At 40.7% G+C, this 20,828-nt stretch overlaps 1 protein-coding gene across 1 annotated transcript in view; it reads left to right on the top strand.

Moving 5' to 3' along the window:
- Positions 1 to 678: 678 nt before the first annotated feature.
- Positions 679 to 20,828, top strand: part of LOC111236575 (transcription factor SOX-6-like) — a 130,130-nt gene continuing 109,980 nt past the window's right edge. The window contains exon 1 of the mRNA XM_022765364.1: positions 679 to 714. The gene's annotated coding sequence lies outside the window, so the exon portion shown is untranslated. The remainder of the gene's footprint in view (positions 715 to 20,828) is intronic.

The raw sequence follows: 20,828 nt of genomic DNA on the forward strand, positions 1-20,828 counted from the left end.
CTTTTTTTTTTTTTTTTATCTAAAATTAGATTAAATTAAAAAAAGGTGTCATTAAAGTAAAAGTGTAGTATCTCTGAAAAGGGAAAAGTCACCCTTAACTTTGAAGTCGCTGTGTAGCTTGAAAGTGATGTTCATTTAAGTAAGCTTATTAAACTGACTAAACTGCGGGCAGTAACAACCATCCTCCCTGACTCCACTTTTATTTCACCACAAATCTCTCTCTCTCTCTCTCTCTCTCTCTCTCTCTCTCTCTCTCTCTCTCTCTCGCATCTCTTGTCTGGGAGGAGGAGGGGGAGTCCTGCCTCTTTGCCTTCCTCAGATCAATGCCCTGGCCACTCACTTTCTGATGTTGCACGACGGGAAATGCTTTGAATACTTGCGACATGGCTGCGCGCATTGATTGCCAAGATTGACGGCAGCTCTACCCATCGTCTTCTCTTGTCTGCGTGTGCGTGTGTGAGAGAGAGATAGAGAGAGAGGGAGAGAGAGAGAGAGATAAAGAACAGGTAGGCGAACAACAAAAGGCACTTGTAGTTTTGGACAGCTGAACTTCACGGGATCCCCCCCCCCATACACAGCCGCGTGTGAGTAGACTTAAGTTTTCACTCAACAGATAGCTCAGAGATCATTTTCTACAAAGTCTAGCTGAGTGTGGCAGTCTTCACGCACGGGAAAGGACGCACAGTTATCTTCTCCACGGCTCGGATCATCAAGGTAAAAAACACGTTTGCTGTACTTGTGTTGTCCTGACATTTTCACCTTGTGTTTTATCGCTGATTCCTAAAAGTCGAACGCGCAGTCAGTGAAATGCTCCGGCACAGTGCGCGCGTTTTATTTAGTTTGTTTTTCTGCTGTGAAACACTTTTAGAAAGTGGTTTATGTGTTAAGCGTAGACCGGTTCACATACTTTGTAACGGGGGGAGTGACTGTCAAACTTTAATTATTGCGATTATTTGATACGTCGCTTTCACCAAAACAAGCAGGCGAGACGAGAGTGGCGCGTTACGTGCTCGGGATCGGAGGCGCTCGGATTCACCTCGGAATCAGCAAATCAGCGCTAAAAGCTGCTCAACATCCAACTTTATATCACAACTAAACTCTGAAACAACTCGGACGAGCGTCTGAAGGTTTGAAATCACCTTTTTTATTCTTTGTTTATTTCAGCAGCGTGAAGCCGTGCGAGCGGACTCAGGCTGTTCGTTGCAGCGTTAAGACCAAGCCGGACCGCTGTCACCGAAACATTTTCACTAAACACCGAGAAAAAAACTGCTGATTCTTCCTGAACTGTTGAACATTTAAAGGTTGACAGCGCTATAGTGTCTGTGTTTACATGTCCCGTAACTTTCTTTCTGCTGGTGGCAGTTTCACTTCTGTCCACAGAGCGGTACCATTCATTGACAATGACGTGCGTCCTGGTGGGTTTCCTGTCTCTGCATGTGAGGAGGACAAGTTTATGTGAAGCTTTCGCTCATGTCTCATTCTACCTTTCCACATTCCATGGCGCTTTGCCCCCAAACCGCCTCTGTCGTCTGCAGATTTCTGTCTGATTTTTCTCTCTTTTTTTTACTTTTTCTGTCAGAAACCCGGAGTTTCTGGCCCCCGTGCAGGCTGGGAATTTGCTCTTCCCTAACTTTCTCGAGAGGTCAGGGGAATTGACCTCTAAAGAATGCATAAGCCATAAATTAAATTCAACAATTGCAAGGCTTGTCCATTTAGAGGAGATGCACTTGAACAGACAGTTTTCCATTTAAGCCGAAAGCTCTGAAGCTCGGCGCTCCCGGACTGAACAGACACAACTTGTGAAAAGTGCAAGTGTGCTTAATAAGGATTGTTTTCCTGCTTTTATCCGGTCGTTGCTGCGAGACGATTCCAAAAATTATATCGCCAGGCCTCTACATAGAATAATTATTCTTTAGATATTTTTTTAGAGCACAATATAAACTTTACCCATTTTTGATAATTTGGTTAATCACTGACCATTTTTTTTGATAGGTTACACTGTCCATTAGGAAATATTAATGCTGCACAAACTTCATAATTTATTTTCTATGTTTATTGTAAATTGAGGAGTAAAATATGACTGGAAAAGAAAGATATTGGCTGCGGAGATGTCTCCCCATTTTAAGATGTTTTCCAAATTTAGACAGAAAAACGAGTCTCTTCAAACTGCTGCAGGAGTCGTGTCAACATTTCATCAGAACAGAATCACACATCAACACTGTAAACTATTTTCCACTATTTTAAATACAACTGTCATGTCGTGTCGTCCCTATATTTATTAAACACTGACGACCTGCGGTTTTTTTTTTATTTTCTGACCAGTCAGAAAAACACACCTGTGGCTAATTAATGAAAACCTAATTATCCCTCGCGCGTCCTTTCTCTTTAAACTCCTCAAACTGCAACGCATTCCTGGCTAATTCTCCCGGCTGAAAAACAGCTAAACATCTGTTCTCTGCGGTGTCGAAGTAAAGTTTTTTATCCTTGTTGCAGTTTAGTTTTGAACAGTTGCTCTTCGCTGTAGCTGTGAACGTGGGTTTCCTCATAAGGTAAGGCGGTTCTGGAGACCAAATGCAAGCCTAAATGGCACATTTATAATTAGACTGCCCATTCAGCACATTGTCCTGATTGCTATACAGGGACACTCGGCTCTGTCTCTATAAGAGTTTGTCTCTGACGGCTTGTGCAGCCCAGCGTGTCGCTCACCAAAAGAGCGAGAGAGGAAAAAGAGTGAAAAGCGGCATTACAGCCCTTTGATGCCAAGGAACCGCACTTGGCTCCTATTTAACATCTCTCACTTATTTTTGCACAAGGGAACCACCGGCATCTTAATTAATCCCCATTTTTTCCCCCTTTGTACACTTTGCAATTGTTACATACAACTTGAATGTGCATTTCAATCACTGATGAAAGGTTATGTGCTAATATCATTTTTGGCAGTATGACCCCCTTCGTATAATTTCTGCTGGTTTCTTCCTGGGACAGATGTGCTTTTGTTTCGCTGTAATTGCAGTCGCTTTAAACATTAATTAAAAACTAAAGACGCAGCAATTTGTTGGTGCGTGATAACCTTAACTGAAGTCGAAGTGCAGGGCAATAATATCATATTTATCATGTTTCTTGCTGACTGGCCTTGCACATTCTCTGTATTTTCAAGGACTAATCTGCGGGTGGATATCGGGGTGACTTGAGCTTTTTGCGAGACTGAGAAAGGCAGCATTTCCCACCTGGACTCAGCGTAAAGATTTAGACTCGCTGACGCTGATGTGCCAGTAAGTTCAAAGATTTTAGGACTTTCATTTTGGCATGAAGCGAGAAGCCACCCTTACTCACTTGTCTAAACCTATCCTGCACTCTGTCCAAGTCCAATATCTATCTTGTTGCAAGAGCAACTCTGCTGCTGATCTTTTTTCCCCCCCTCCCATTATTATTACACTGCAATTGGAGCGATTTTACTATTTGTTTTACTGAGCAGAAGTGAAATGTTGTGAATGAACCAGTCTTAAATTCTTTTTTAGACTAAGTGCCACAAATTGAATTTACCTATAGTTCTACTTTTAACTGTCCTCATCATCCACAGGTAGGATTTGTTTATACTAAGCTCTTGTGCCAGCAATTAGTGGGATCAAAGAAAAAAGGAGAGGAGAGAAAAAGAGAGAGAGAGAGAGAGAGAGAGAGGAGGGAGAGAGCGAGAGAGGGAGAGAGTTAGAGAGAGAGAGAGAGAGAGAGAGAGAGAGTGGATGGGGAAGGGTGGCAGACAGAAATGTGCTTTATGTGATGTGGTTTGAATATTTTTCTATATCTTCCTCCACATATGTGCACATTTATCACTGATTATGCTTTTGGTTGATGCCATTAACACGGAGGGTGAATTTGGTCATTTTGAGTTAACAGCAAATGTTGTTTACTGGGGATTTTATCGCAAGTTTGACTCAAGTCAAAAGAAAAAATACCAAAGTACCTGCATCAGTGATGGATCTGTATATTAGTCATCGCAAAGTGTTATTTTATTTGACTGCTTAAAAAAAATCAGGTGCTATTTATCTTTAAGCCACACACTGATGCAAATAAAAGTGCTGGTTTGTGTAGGTTTCATTTTACGGCCTTGCTCTTCTGCTAACAGTTTCACCCGGAGTGCATCCCCCTGCAGGGAATAACAGGATGCTTTTAATGATATTACAACCAATTCCAATTCATGATAAGCTGATTTCACAGTTGGATTAGGAAACAAAATTCTTATATTAACATAATTTTGCAACAGGGATATAAATAATAGCGATGTGTTATCATTTGCAGGTAGAGCAATGTTAGTATGTCAGTACTAATAATATGTGTAATACTGAATGTAGATTATTTCACACAAGGTCAGAGTTGTAAAGACGCTGCACCAGTCTCTCCAACCCCTGATATTTTAAATTCTTAGGTGTAAAAGCTTCACTGTTTTACTGCTCTAGTGTGTGTGCGCGCGTGACCCCCTGTACGCCTTAGCATGTGTGCATGCATGAGTGATACTTTGTTTGCTTCACTCTTGACACCGATAAACACTCAAGTTGATTTTTGATTTGAAATGTCAAAATCCAAAAAGCCGCTCCGTCTTCCAACCAGACGTCATTTAGACCACATAACTGAGACCTTACATATCCTATTATCTTTCCATAGATACTGTGCTTTGTAGAAAGACAGCTATTATGTTCCAGGTGACAGCATGCTGCGGGGATGAGGGCAGGCAGAGTGTGTTTGGGGGGGGGGGGTGCGCACAGGTAGTCTCCATCTCTAGTGGTGGAGGTAGTGGCTAAGACCTGATGATAAACAAGATGAGAGGAGGTAAACAACAGCAGGCCTGGTAAAGGTAGAGGAGGGTGGCAACAGAAGGGTGGAGGACGGCAGGAGATAATAAATGTGGCAGCACATGTTGTGACATCTGTCTTTCTAAGTGTTATCTAATTTGCTGTAGAATATTTCAACAATGATCAAAACTGATGGGAATATGCCACAGCAGTTTTTTTTTTTTTTTAATTTGTTCCCTTCAACAAGAAGTTTCTGACAAGTTAGTGACATGTCACTTCTGTCATGATGCTTAATTTTCTTTCACGGGACACTGGTTTGGCACTGCACAGTATTATGTGTAATGAATGCATGCATGCAGTGACAGGGAACTCGCCGTTCCCCCGTACACCAACGTAGCATTTGGTAGGGTGAGTAGATTGGGTTTTTGACGACAGTGTGCTTCGTGGCTTAAAGAGAGCAACTACAGTACATTTGTCTCCTATTTGGGTGAAATGGATTTGTGCTCATACAGGAGGAAAAATCTTTTCTCTGTCTGCACCATTGTGACTTCTCATAGAGGAGAAATACTGATGAAATCAGTGGTCAACTGAGTCATCAAGAGCAGACAGAGGGGCATCACCTTTACCAAGTCACCGTCTTAGTTGAAAAGCTGATGCAGAGCCAGACAGATTAATGGGAGGAGGTGTAAAACGCCGATGTAATACACCGATGTAATACACCGATGTAATACACTGCCTGTTTGAAAAAAGCTTGAGCATCTCAAGCTTTTACATTTTGAATTTCATCCAGCTTTGGCTGTTAATTTGCCACAATGTGATTGAGAGAGTTTTTTTAAGATTATGTTTTTCCTTGAACACAGGTATGTCTAATGTCAAAGATTAAACTTGAGAACATGTTATTTTTTTATTCAGAAACAAACCTATTGTGCGCCTATACTTAGTAACTGAACATCAACCAGACTGGAGCATTTTTTTCCTGCTCTATTAGATCTCTGTGTCCCTCTGGCTGCTGTAAGTGAACAGTATTGCTAACATTAAAGGATTACAGATGAAAAAAAAATCTAAATATGTGTATCTTCACAGGAACTGTATAATTGCACAAGTAACCTAAGTGGCCCATTTTGATCTGTATCATTCACTCTCCCACCAAATATGTTTTTCTCAAAATAATTGGACAATTTCTTTTAGTGCACAGCATAGTTGTGCATAATTAACTTTGACTTCAAAATGCAACAGTCTAGGCTATGGTAAGTAGTCTGTGTTGATTTTTTAAAATCACACATTAATATGTAGAATTAATTGGAGGGGCCTTGGTGGCCGCATGTTCCTGACACAGGTCTGGGACTGTAATCAGGTGGAGGAATTAGTCGGGCTCATTGTTTTTTATGAATCAGATGAAGATTTGTACAGTGGCTGTGTGAAGATGGTTGCCTTTATTTCCATATCAAAGAGGCGCACAGTGTAGCTGGGCAGTAATTAAAATGTGGTGGATTTTGGAGTCCGCACACACACACACACACACACACACACACACACACACACACACACACACACACACACACACACACTTTCTCTCTCACACACACAGGCGGAGCGACACATGCACATACATACACAGACACACACACACACATGCTCTTACACACACAGCGTATGGACCAAGGCTGAGAACTGTCAGGTTGTGTGAAAAGAGTGCAGGTGGTTGAAACTGAATTTTAAACAAACACTCATGTCGCTTCATGTTCCTTTTGCAGACATTTGGGTTCAGAATCCAGCGCCTGTTGAAAAAAACAGTTTTCTTTTCCTGTGTTTTTTTTTTCGTGGCAACCATTTTGTTAGCTACAGTCTGAGAGAGTCGTACATTAATTATTATTTTTTTCACTTTGACTCAGTAACAGCTTCCACTGACTGCAGTTGCACTAACCTTTCATTTTTGTCACAGAGAAATGATGCTTATCACATGTTAATCAACTTTTCATAAACATATGGTGTGTGTGTGTGTGTGTGTGTATGTATATATATGTATGTGTGTGTGTATATATATATATATGTATACATACATACATATATATTATATATATTATAATTTTATATATATATTATATATAATTATATTATATATATATATATACAGTATATTATATTATATATATGTATATATACACACACACACACACATACATATATACACACACACACACACACACACAGTCTATATATGTATGTGTGACCTTGCTGCAAAATACTGGGATTATTAAAAACAAGAAAGAAAAAGAAGCTGTGATCTTTTGCCCCGAGTGATTTCTGCCCTACTAGAATTGGAGAAGCTCTGAAGACCCAAGATTGTGTCTTGTGAGTGAACAAGGGAAAAGAGATTAGTGTAATGTGGGCTTTTGCGCCGCTCACACACAAAAGCATCACAACAAGCCTTTCCTTGTGATCCCCGACATTGTGTTTGGATCAGACCATCCCTTGGGCAAGCCACTGCCTTGGAGGAAGTGTTAAAGGACTCTATGAAAATATCACTTGAGCCAGCATGGGCAGCTGTTACACTGAAAGTTTTCATGTAAATATAATGTGAAAGGGGACCTGAAAGAACCTCACCCTCTAATAAGGGAAAAGCAGTGCAATTATGGCATGGAACACATACCTAATTTGAATTTCGTATTTCTTATGAATAACCCTATTGCAGAAAAAAAATCCTCATCAATTATTTCAACATTTAGGGTTGAGCATGAGTCACAAGGTTGTAATCACTGACCCTTTGTGACTAAAAATATAATTGATCTAGTTTTGCAAAGTTTGTGTACTCCATGGTCGTAGAAAACAGTAGTTGTTTTTGTATCCAAGTTACACAGGTCTCCACTGTCTGTAAAAGCTGAACGATTAGACATTATCCAGTTGGTGGTGGAGGTTGACAGCCGGCTTGGTATCTGCCAGCTTGATCTGACATGAGATGTAAAATATGCTCCTCAGTTATGACTAAGCCAGCCAATCTGGCTTCTTTACTCTGCGGTCCAGCCTTTAGGATGCTGGGAGCCGAGGTGTTGGCACATAACTGTTTCAGATCAGACTGGCAACTTAGTTTCTGTGTGCATATGTGCATGTGTGCAAACTCGTGAGCAATGTGCGATTAGAGCACCAGAAAGTGACATGGCCATGATGAGCAATTCTGCCATAATGTGGCTCTTTGATCCATGATGCAGAAGGCTGGTCCAGATACTTGGATTCTTCAGTTGGAATAAGTGTGAGTCAAGTAGAAATACAATACTAAAGACATGACTTCATCAAGAAAACCTCCATCATGTAATTACATGAATGCAAACATGAACTGAGACACTACATCTTGCATATTTACACTGATTTAAAATTTGGATTAAAACCTTCGCTCAGCCTTAACTTGTTCCTTCCATTACATTTTTGAAGACGAGCCTCAACAAAAACATACTTGGTCTTTGCTGCCACTGAAATTCAAGTTCTGCAGATAGCGCGTGTCATCCCATCTTGGATGGAAACAAATACTGATCAACTACTTGCATCATGGAGCAACTACTGTGACATCTAAAACAGGCAAGGAAGTTATGGAAAAGAAAAGACATATTGGGCCAGAAATCAGATTCCCAACAGTTTTTCCTGTGGAAAATGCTAATGTACGATGCCAAAAATAAATCAAAGTGACAAAGAGGGAGGGAGGGGAATAGATGGAAAGGGTCTTGTGGCTAAAGTTCTGATGAAGTTAACCATAGCATCTCTTCTTGCCCAGGTCTTTTGTTTCCTTTCTGAATAATTCCTTTTTACACAGACTTGGATGTGTTACAAGGCTTTGCCCTTAATGTGCATTATGAGAAAATGGCTTCAGCAGACCCAACCACAAGCTTTCTCTTGGTCTCTGTCTGTCTTTGTTATCCTCTCTCTTACTCTCTGAGTAAAGGGAGGGGGTGTTTAGGCCCCGTTGGTGAAAAGATGGGCTAAGAGCAGATTTTCTGTGACTTTCTTAGACTAAAGGCTCCACACGATTCACACGGCCTCAGATCTCTGTATGATGTGTAAGTAGATCAAACTCAGTCTCCTTTAGTCTAAGAAATTGATTTTTCTCCTGACCATGCGCATGGTGAATTTTTCACGAGGGAAATCTTTGCTGTTTTCAAGGTGGTCGAAAATACTTTTTGTTCTTATCAGGTGGTAGTGTGGAAGCAGCAGCTGACGTTCCCATTTTGTTTGTTTCCAAATGGCACAGTTACCTACCCTCACCAGCACCGGTGCATGGTGACTGCAGGAATGACTTTATCCATCACTCTGTCTACTTGCACCATAATATAACCATAACCATAAACCAACAAGAAAAAAAAATCTCAATTTCAGTTAACCGTCATTTACTTGTTCTTTAAGGGTCAATTAATTAATAAACATACTGTAGAAACAACTGTTAAATGCAGTGGAAATATCTTGTCCTGTCTGTAATTGCTCTGGAGAAATCTCTGATTGGCTCAACTACACATTTATAAGCAAAGTAGAGCTATAGTGAGGAAAACCCAGAAAGCCCGACTCACAGCTCGAAGAAAAAAAAAAAAAAAAGGCATAGAAAGAACCCGAATGCAATAATCACTTTCTTGAATGGGACTAAAAAAGAGAAATCTGCTGAAATGATAGAGAAAGCCTGTGGTTTGGCCCATGCAGTAAATTTCCCATGAGCCTCTTTGACAATCTGAGGGGATAGCCACTCTGGCACACGCCACCCGCCCACATACAATACACACAGACACACACACACACACAGACACAAACACAGAGCGCTGTTTCTGCCAGGCAGTACGGGTGTAGAAACCTCTGGGAGAGGGCTGGTCTGAGGGAGGATGATTGACAAGAGGTGGGAGAGGAGTAGACTGAGGAGGACCAGAGGAGGATGGGAGGGGTTGTCCTGTTTGAGGAACAGTAACACTCGTTCTTTTTTCCACTTGACAGAACAGTTTGTAAAAACTACAAAAACTTTGCTGAGGAGAGTGGAACTGTGGACATTGTGGAACAAGTATTAAAGAGCAAAAACGTTCAGATTTTGACAAAGACAGATCTTTTGCTGTTGCTAGAATATTATATGACCACAATTAATTACCCTGCAGACCGCGTACAAATATATACAAATGACTTAAAAGCTCTCCGTCCGACGTATCCTGTTCATATGCAACTAATTTGCAAAAGCAATTTACGTCCGCTATCAAAGCGTCTTCACAGAGTTACGTTCTTATACCGCAGTGTAAAGTTACAGGGAGGAGGTCATGGTGGATGGCCAGGCACATGACTTTCACGCTGGAGACTGGGGAGTGCATCCCATCAAAGTAAACTTTTTTAGCATTTACCATGCTCACGATGTTTCTCCTAACCTTAACGAAGTGTTGTAGTTTCCCAACCTAAACCATAATATACTTAGCATAACCACAGTGTTTCCCTAACTCTAACCAAGTGCTTTGAATTGCCTAAACACAACCATAAAAAATCTAATTATGCTTTAGTTGTAAGGAGTTTGTAGCAAAAACAAATTAAAAACATTGACATTAAACTATTTGCAGCAGCCGTCAATGTAAAGGTTTCAATATGCTAATAAAACACAGAAAAATCTCCCAAAGGATTGGAATAGAAAGAATGATGAATTTAAAAAATGGATCTGATGACTTTGCATTTACTTGAAACTGTTATTACCAATTGTAAATTAGATGTATGTGAACACAGACACTGTTGCACTTTACCACCACAGTCAGATGCCTGCTCGTACATTGGCGCATGCAGCAGGGATAAAGGCTTTATGTCCTTGGTTAGGGGTGGGGTTGAGGGTAAACTGGGGAGGTACAACGTTCCTCCTCATCCTCAGCAAAGCTAAATTTATTGGTTACCATCTGCAGGGTGGAGGAGTTTGGGTTGTGGCCAGGCCAAAGAAAGGCTTCTAATTAAACAGTCATCATTATCAACTTGTGGTCAGTGATCATCATCCCCAACACTGGTTCTCCAAGATGAACATGGAATCATTGAGGCTTTCCTTGAAGCCCATGCTGGACTGAATTAGAACAGAAGAAACAGAGGAGAAAAGTGCTAGCAAGAACGTTTTTTTCTTCCTCTCTTGGCAGAACAGACAGCATGAGGCCCTGTGCCATATCCACTCAGGTTTAAACAATTACCCGACATCAGAGAAACCAGTAGAGCCTCAGTGCTGGCACAACCGTCTTGCTTTTGACTGCTGTACTTCAGTCCATGGTTTCAGACATGGCCAAGTGTCACATGTAAGGGGAGCTTTCGATAATTTCAATTAGTGTAAGAGGGTGTGCCTGCAGTATCTGTATCACTGCTGCTGGAGGAGCGTTCCTTTGAGGTTGACAGCCCCTTAATATAGTATTTCATGGTTTGATGTGTGAGTGACACAGAGGCGCTCCAAGAGGATGGCAAAATGGTTTATTAGGACCTAATTAGAGCCCTGTGATTAAAGGGGAAGTGACTGTGATTAGGAGACCTGCAGATGATGTGGAAACATGGATGAATATTCAGAGGAGAAAAGCACAGTATGTATTAGCGTGTGTGTGTGTGTGTGTGTGTGTGTGTAATTGTAGAATATGCGAGCACAACAGAGTCCAGGCTTCCTCGGAGCAGTCGTGTTATAATATCATATTTACAGCAGATCTCAGCAGAAGAGCTTTACAACTTATGCTATTAGGCAGAAAATGCAAAAACTGATATGCTGGTATAACCCTACAGCTGATGTTTTTTTGTCAGTGTGTGTGTGCATTTGCTTCATGCAGGGATTAAGAAATTTGATGAGCAGCTCTTGTACCCCAAATGTCATAAAAAATGACCTCAGTTTGTTGCTTGTTTTTTTTTTTTTTTTTTTTAATGGTTTCAGTCCAGCATGTAAGAGTAATGCTGTGGACTTTCACAGCCAATTGAACATGAAACCATGAGGAATGTTCTGCAAAGCCAGGTCTACTATGGGAAGCTTAGGACACTCGCAAAGAATCACACATTCTTGTGAACTTCAGAGTATGTGCTGTTTAATCAAAGTGATAAATGGTCTTATTATTATTTGTCCCCATCAATGGAGAGATTAGCATTGGATTTTTTTTTCTTTTCACCTCACAAACTTCTAACTTTTTCAGATATGTGATAGCCACTGCCATTAGAAATCATTTATGGGAGTGTTCTGAGGGCAAGAGATTGTCAGCAGGGCCTTGCGATTTTACAATTTCACAACTGACTTCCTCCTTAAAATGACACTGGCTTACCTGCCTATTACTCCCTTTGATTTCTACAGTACATGCTTCTGCGCTCTGAGAGGTATTCATAATAAGCTTAAACTCCACTGGCTTCATTGCTAAAGGGGGCTTATCTCTCGGCTATTCAAGAGAAAGAACGGTAATATTTTTTCCAATTTCAACATTTTACTGTTAGGCCACACTCTGCCCAAAACCACGCTCAGGGGGCTGCTGAGGAGAGCAGGCATGCACATAGTTACACGATATACGGACACATACATGCACACATGCACTGACACAAGAACAAGTACATGCACTCATCATACACACACACCTTTTTAAAAAATATTATTTTTGACATTTAAAATTGAAATGGTACAGCTGTGGACTTTTCTTTTTTTTTTAGCTGGATGGAAGTCACATATTTCAGCACATTTATTTATGTTTTATTCAGTATACATTTTAACTCTCATTTCTAAAGGTTGTGGGAACCAGTCAGCTAGTTTTATTTAAAAGTCCACTTGGCTCATTCAATTGAAAAACTTCTGTTATGTCCAGAGAAAAGGAATTCTGAAGTGTTTTTCTTTTATCACATCAATCATACTTACCTTGCAGCACTTATTGCAAGTTTGGACATGCAATTTAATCAATTTATATTTTCATTTTGTCCCAATGGAATGTTCAACGCATACTCTGCTTCACAATGTGTACTCATATGTAATGTAAGATATACTTGAAAACTAGTTTGTGGTGAGTGGTGGTGGCCATGGAGGGCCCTCTCTCTTTTGCTTGGAGCAATGTCAGTTTTTCTTGTGAGAATAATGAGAAGCATGTGTTGGGTGATCTTTCATGTGACCCACCTGTTGTGCTTTAAACACAGTTAACAACACCCTCATGTTACTATTGTCTGGACAGCCACGTGTAAGAGCCTCTTCCTCCTGCTCATCTGCTGCTTTCTCTTCTTAATTATTCTGTTTTTAGGAGCTCTGCAAAGACTCCTGAAGGTGCCTGGCCACACAGAAGCAAACTAAACACTCAAACAGAAAAACTAAACCTTAATGACTACCAGAATTTAAATACACATAATCTGTAGGTGCAAAGTGTTTGTTTGAACTACATCTTTCTCCAGCAGTTAACAGTATGCAGTAGGTTTGCAATGTGAGTCTAAGTGCTCCCCAGCCCTCTGCCTGTAGCCTCAGCCCGCTGAGTTTCTCAGTTTTACCGTTGCTTGTGCCATGCTGTAATGGGCTCCCAGGACATGATGGGAATATAATAACTGCTTGACGATGTTTTTCTTACCCCCCTCACTCTCCACTAAATGCAAAATGTGCCCAGAAACATGGCATATATGGTACAGGTTGTGATGTCAGTTGTTATTGCTGGATATGTGAACCAGTAAATTTTGGATTATTTTCCACAATCTGCTGCGCAGAGTGCATTATGTCACAAAGGCCACATTGTAGCTTGTTGGGTGTAGAGCAGTGTTGTCCCTCTCTCTCTCTCTCTCTCTCTCTCTCTCTCTCTTGTTCTGTGCATTGCTGGGCTACCTTCTGTGCTTCCAGTCCAGACTGTTGCCTTACTTTATGCCTATTCCCCTTACTTGTGCTGCAGTCAATGGAAAACGAGCCTATAGGATACATTACCTAACAGGAATAAAATCATGAATTAAAAAGTGTGCAGAAATGTTATCCAGAATATTTTTCCATGCAATTTGATTATGTGCAAATTGCTGTGGATATCTTGGTGATGTTATAATATTAAATTATGGGGTGTTCATACATTTGCACCAAGTCAGTTGAATGCATGCTCTCTGAAACGTGACTTCAAATGATGAGATCAATTAATTGATGACAGATATATTTTAAATCCTTTGGTATACAATTGGGACTCCAACACTGCTTTTGTTCAATGCAGTATAGAATGGAAGAGTGTCCGATAAAGAGCCTCCTGTTTTTCCACTAATTAAATTTGCCACTAACATATGCTGGCAGGAACCTCTTACCTTGTTTGACTTATTTATTGCCTGACTGTAGAGGTAATTTGACCTTTCATTTCAAAGGCTCTTTTTTAATCCAGAAAAGGAGTGTTAAACTCAATTATACCAGTGATCAGTGGCTCAAACACTACATTTGTTTCCTCTGAGGGGACAAGCCAACTAGAGCCCTGCTCCCAGCTCCTTGTCCCTTACTCCTGGCCCTTCCACCCCTACAGGGTAACGGTGTGGAGGGGGGGTGGATGGGGGTAAATTAGGAGGAGAGGGGGGGGGGCATGAGTGAGATGAGAAAGGACGAATGGAGAGAAAGAGAGAGGGAGAGAGGAAAGTGCCCTATAGTTCCTGCCATGTCACTGGAGATTTGTGTCCTCCTTTTAAATCATTTCCCTCTTTAGAAGATTAAGAAGGCAGAAATATTCTCAAACTGATCATTTTCCCTCCCCCTAAATGGACTCATTTGCATTTGCAAACGCTGCTATTAATTGTGGGTTTCAAAAAAGACAAATGACCTCTGCAACTGTAAATAAAAAGAAAAAACAGAGGTTATAATGTTAATTGTTAAAATGTTAAAATGGCTGTACAGGGGCCAGTGGAGCCAAAGGAAAGCATATGCCATCATCACTATCAGATTTACACCACGGTGGTATGCCACAGTACAGGCTTAGATTTTATTTATTTATTTATTTCAATAAACCTTAGATCTTAAGCAAGATTTCAGTCATTTTTTTCCTCAGGTAAATCCTTATCCTGTGTGTCTGCTCCCTTTTTGTCAGTTATTCATTTAGTTTCGTATTTCAACAGAGAAGAAAGACTAAAAATTAGATGCCTTTTCAGATATGAGTTTTTGGCCGAATGCAGAGTAACATGCAGTGAAATGCTGTTATGCTGAAGAGTACAATGTTGTCTTTATATGAATGGAAGATGAAGAGTGATTTTCCTACATGGAATATGAAAGTTCTACTCTGGTCTTTCTTTTTTTTCTGATGACACTACAGCCCATTTCAGACTTCCTTTACTCTCTAACACGCAACAAAGGATTCCCTCAGTTAAAGTTGTCTGCCTGCACTGTGCTGAGCTCACCTCTAAAATAATTATCTGTCAACCCAAGCCTGCCTTTGCAAATCAAAAAGTAATACAAGTCATTGGTGGAAAAGGCCACTATCAAATAGTGCGTCCCCGCTTCTCCTCGAACAAGGAAAACACTGAATAATTTGCGGACACCAATGCCTTGTTGTAACCTGATCATTTATGGATCAGTTGTTTCCTTTCTGGTTTAATTCACCATGTGATTGATTTTCAGTGCCGTACTGTTGGAAAATATCCACACTAAACCGTGCCTGAAATAGGGAATCATTTGAATACAGATGCTTACAGCTTAGGCCTTGTCACTGGAAACCACTTGGAGCCAGGAGACAATTGCAGGTTGATTATGTTGCTTCTGACAGAAGTTGCAAGTCCTTTGTACAAGGCAGAGATATTTGCATCTAAATGCTTATTGTAGACATCTACACAGCATAAAGACTGATTGTAAATGCCAGCTGTCGGGCTGTACTCGGGAATAAAAAAATAATTTCAATAAGGAAAATTGAGATGGAAATGAGGAAATTATTTTCAAATAGTGGAGCTGAAATCAATAAGTAGGAAATGGCTGAGTTTGTTGTGCTGGTTGTATTTGTCATTTTTATTGAGCGTGTTTGTACAATCACATGTGAATCTATTTACAGTTAGCATTGTATTTTAACTGGTGGAAATACAGTGTTTATGTTAATTTCTTCCTATTCTTTGCTTGCTTCTACTGACTGTTTGATTTCTACCTGTAACTAGGTTGCACCGTAGGTATGAGAAGAATTTGGTGTCAGTTAATTGATCAGATTTAAAACATAATATGATTGTTATGATATACGTATATTCAACAAATCTGCTTCTTTTGATCATTTTGTGTTCACAGGTTTTTGAGTTAGTTGAAATGTGCCATTTCAGTCTTTGCAATGTTTGTGTGTGTGTGCATGTGTTTGTATGTGCACTCTGTATGTAAGTGCAGCTATATATGTGGGTGTACATGTGTGTGTGTCTGCCTGGTGCCCAAAGCAGAGTGATGCCCCTGCTGATTCTCCTCCTCTAAGCTCTTTGTCCTGCAGCACTCAGTGTGTCTGCCTCCTCGGGAGACTGGCAGGCTTCTCTAGTGTGGCTCCACAAAGGCCCAGCCTCCTTTGAGGTGTTAAAAACTTCCATTTATGCATCTCCCTGGACAAAAAAGCACCAAGCCCATTTGAGTCCAGTAGCAACACAGGCAGACATTGTGGCCACGCTTCTCTAGCACTCATTTCACAGATTCTAAAACGAGTATATGGTGAACAGGATTTGAGGGGCTAAAGTGCCCCGCGAGGGTCAGGCGATAAGAGGGGAGAAACGCCACCACGCAGTAAACTAGAAGATGGGTCCGGGAAAATAAACACATTACCTGAGAGAGACCCCCAACATACACAAAAAACACAAACCCCACACTGAATAAGAAAGAGAGAAAGAAAGGAAGGAAGGAAAATATGAATGCATATCTTGGAAGTTAAGAAAAGAGGTCTCATCAGTGTGCAAAAAGACAAGCCTATTTTATGTTCTCTGTCTTTACAGTCTTTGAAGTGAAGAATATATGAGAGGGAATCAAAGAGAATTGATAGGTTGCACACCCGCCTGTTAGGAGCACTGGGGACTGAATGCCGTCCACCGTGGAGGAAAACATTCTATTTGCCGGTCGTTTCTCTCCCTTCACCCTGCCTAAACCCAGTTGCTCAGTAAATAGACTTTTATTCTTGTTACTTGACGCAAAGGAAATGACAGATAATGTGTTTGCTGAGTAGCACATGAAAGCCTCCTGCAGCCACAGCACTGTATCTGTATCAGGGTATTGCTCGTAACAAACTGGGTAGAATTTTTTTTTTTTTTCCTGCTCGACACTATTGCTCTTCAGCTCTGCCAGAAATACTGGCCACTGTTTTAATCTGAACAAAGATATTTTAACCAGAGTGACACTACAGTAGTCATTCCTGACACTTTGGTGCTAGACATTTTGTGAATGTCTAGTCTGCTGTAGTTCAGTGGCAGGACAGGGCCGGAGATAGAAAAAGGCAGTTTGAGAGAGACAGAGGGTAAAGATGAAAAGAAAAGAGAGATTTGTCTGGCTGTGACAGTTAACGGTGTGCTGGAGCATGAAACAGCTGTTTGCACGTGATTGACCTGTTTCCGACACCAAATAACTCAAAGATATGGTGGATCTCTTGTAGAAATACAGCTTGTCTTTTTAACTACACAGTACTGGACTTTTTATTTATTTGTCCATAGATGTCCAAAGTAGGAAGTGAATAAATTTATGAGATGACAATGACTCCACAAATGCTGCTTCTATAAAATGATCTATGCCAAAGTGTCCACAGTTTACCTGAACTCTAGCTGTTTCCTGACCAGCAATGTCCTCTCATTCCCAGTTATGGTTATTACTCACTGCATGGAAGCTGTCGTTTCGTGTTTCACAGATGATGCTACTGCAGAGAGGATTGACTTTATGGAACTGGATATTTAACAGACAATCACGTGTGTTCAATCACTGTATAAGACATTTCTGTGGCTACAATGTTCTGCGCTTCACCCGTTTGCCCTCCACACTGCACCCCCACCTTCCTCTTCCTCCCATTTCCCTATTTCCCCTGGGACCAGTGTTATAGCCCCACCTCGTTACATCCCCAAACTCCCCCATGCAGTCCGCGGCCTGACTGACTGTGTGGCTGCTGCTTCTGCAGAGATAACCACACTGCATCCAGGTAGGGAGCAGTCTGCTGATGGCATAGATTACCTCTATTGTCAAAATAACTAACTCGGCAGAATTCCTACTTTAGCTTGTTTGGACGCAGGAGAGAGTGAGGATTTGGAACGGAGGATTGGGAGGATTTTTTATTTTTTTTTAAACATGTTGCAGATCTGGATGAATTCCAAACAGAAGTTGAAGTACAAGTTTTGGCTTGCCTCATGCATATCCACACACAACTACCACAAGGTGAATTGTACGTATGCATACATGCACATGCGTATGCAGCAGACACATAAACATACAGACACCCACATACGTCCCACATACAGCAGTAGTAGAAAGGCAATGTTAAAGTACATGAAACATAAAACCTGAATTTGGTCAGGACAGCTATGTTGTGGTTGGTCTCCTCTGTGCTGTATACAGTTGTGGTGATGATACTGAGCCACTGTCACATGATGGTTGAAAAACACAACTCTTTGTTATGGTCAAGGAAAATTAAATCAAGCGTAGCCCACACCGTATACGAACACATGTGGAATTTGAAGGTTCAGTTGATGTGAAAGTGAATCTTTCTGTGCTGTGGGGGTAAAACTGCTTTCCTTCACGTACTGTACAGGAGGCTTTAGCTCAAGTGGCAATTCCAGCAGGCATACAGCCTGTTTGACGTGTAATATAAAGATACATGAGAAGCTTCTACGTGGGAGGGTTTAGTACGAGTGAATGATTTAACCATATATTTCACCCGCTGTGCCACTGCAGAAATGTGGAATTTGAATTTAGTGTTGTGCCCAGACAAACTGCATATATGTCTGTTAAGTGCGTATCTGAACTATACCAAATTTAAGGCCTCTGTGTGTGTGTGTGTGTGTGTGTATGTGTGTGTGTGTGTGTGTGTACCCTGACAAATTTCAGTGTTGGAAATGATGCTATAATTTTCAACTCTGCTTCACTGCATATGAAAGCTTTTGTGGAAACTTGAGTGTGTTTGCACTTTTGCATTTTCATGTATTTCTTTCGTGTCTGTTGAGGGTGTGTGTGTGTGTGTGTGTGTGTGTGTGTGTGTGTGTGTGTGTGTGTGTGTGTGTGTGAGCTAGCTATGGCTAGCCAAAGCTAAAGAAAAGGCCACTCTTTGACAGAAATGCCACAGGTGGATGTGAGCTCTCTGTCCCTGCTCCTTTGATGTCAGCTCCATCAGTCTGTTTGGATTTTGTATGTGAGAGCTAAACCTCCAGTATGCTCAGTGTAGTGAAATTATTTTAGCAGAAATAAGTCTTTGTGCCTCATTCTGACTGTTCACTTGTGGCCTAATGGGACAGAATTTACTTGGCATCTCTTCCTCTCACCCTAACAGTTACTGTCTGTAATTAATAATAATAATAATAATAATAATAAATAATAATAATAATAATAATAATAATGGGTATACTGAATATTGCTTAAGTGTGTTGACAATTTATTTATAAAATGTGGTGAAACTAATAATTTGAATTTGGGGTTGACTGGAATTGTGTTTAATAAGTTCCCAATCCTCTAATTGGGAATGGGGAGTGCCTGTTTTATGTTTCCTGCCTGTAGGTCTAATTCACAGCAGGAAAAGATCTGCAGCATGCAGCTACAATAGGCCGGTTGACACTGACTCTTATTACACCACAGGGATTACTACATTTGCTTCATTATAATATAATTTGGGGTCGCTCATTATTTGCAATTATAAATTCTTTTTTTTCCCCCCTCAGACAAATAATTAACTTAAATAACCAGTGAATAAGGAATACAGTTCCCATTTATTATTTATAATAAATTCATTTATTGTTCTCAATCAACATCAGATTATGAATTCAAAGGTTTGTTAATATCTACTCTCTGTAATTATAAGAGCTCTCATTTATGTAGGCACAACAGGAATTAAGCCTATAGTCAGATGTTTGACAAAGACTGGTTTATTGAATTACGATCCATGTAATATGTGGTTTATCCAGCAGGCAAGGATTATTGTGTAGACTGAATAGCTACTAATATAAGTTAATCGTGTGTGTATGTGTGTGTGAATACAAGAGTGGGTGGTTGCAGCTGGAGCATAGTTCAGAACAGTGAAATAGTCTGTGTTTAGCGTCATTTAAGAGGCAGGAGTAGATTTTAAACTCAGAGGTGCTATTCATGTAACAGCTTTCCATTCAGCTGGGGTCACCTGGGTCCCCTCTCCCCCATTGTCACCTCCAGCCTCAAGGCTACCACATTCAGACCCGTCTGCAACTCTTGCCTTTATCTGGCTCATTCTGTTCGCCCTCCAGCCTCCCACGCAGCAGACTCCGTGCTGTGCTCTGACAACAATGCAGTGGTAGTCGGTACATTTATCTGGTCTTGTTGTTGGTGGCTTATTTGCCCCAGTGAAGGGAGACTAAGGTGCTGTAGTGCAAATTAGTGACAGATCAGTTAAGCGTGACCTTAAAAACCCTTGGCCTTGTTTAATTGGCAGTGCTGAGGCAGACTAATTGTATAAATCAGCTGGTAATGAGATCTTGGCTTATTGTGAAAAACAAGATAATGTGAGAAAATGAACATGAATAAGCTCATAGCATTTCCATCCCTCAAGCTAGATGGCCCCATCAATGAACTGTCATTGTCCTTACCGCTGAACTATGGGTGCATTTAAGCAGGAATTTGGTTCAGATGATTCCTAAAACTGTATGCACTTATACTGTACTTGAGTTTCCTTGTTATTCGTGCATTCTCTAACATAGCTCTTAAGTTGCAGCCCTTCAACAGACATGCTGAAACTAGCAGAGCATGGCCCCTAAATAAATCATTAGCAGGCAGTGCTTGAAGAGAGAAAGCAAAATTTAATAAAACAACCACTTTATATGAAAGCTGTTTATTAGTGGAATCCACCAACTGGAAGACAGATTAATGAGGTAGCGGAGAAGTAGATTTCAAACATTGTCTAGGACGGATTCCCATTGGTGACAGCTGTGAGGACTGGAGGTCAGACACTAACAAAGCTGTTTCGCTCAGCT

Source organism: Seriola dumerili, unplaced genomic scaffold (genome assembly GCF_002260705.1).
Source record: "Seriola dumerili isolate Sdu_G_001 unplaced genomic scaffold, Sdu_1.0 BDQW01000674.1, whole genome shotgun sequence".
In the NCBI taxonomy this organism is placed as follows: Eukaryota; Metazoa; Chordata; class Actinopteri; order Carangiformes; family Carangidae; genus Seriola; species Seriola dumerili.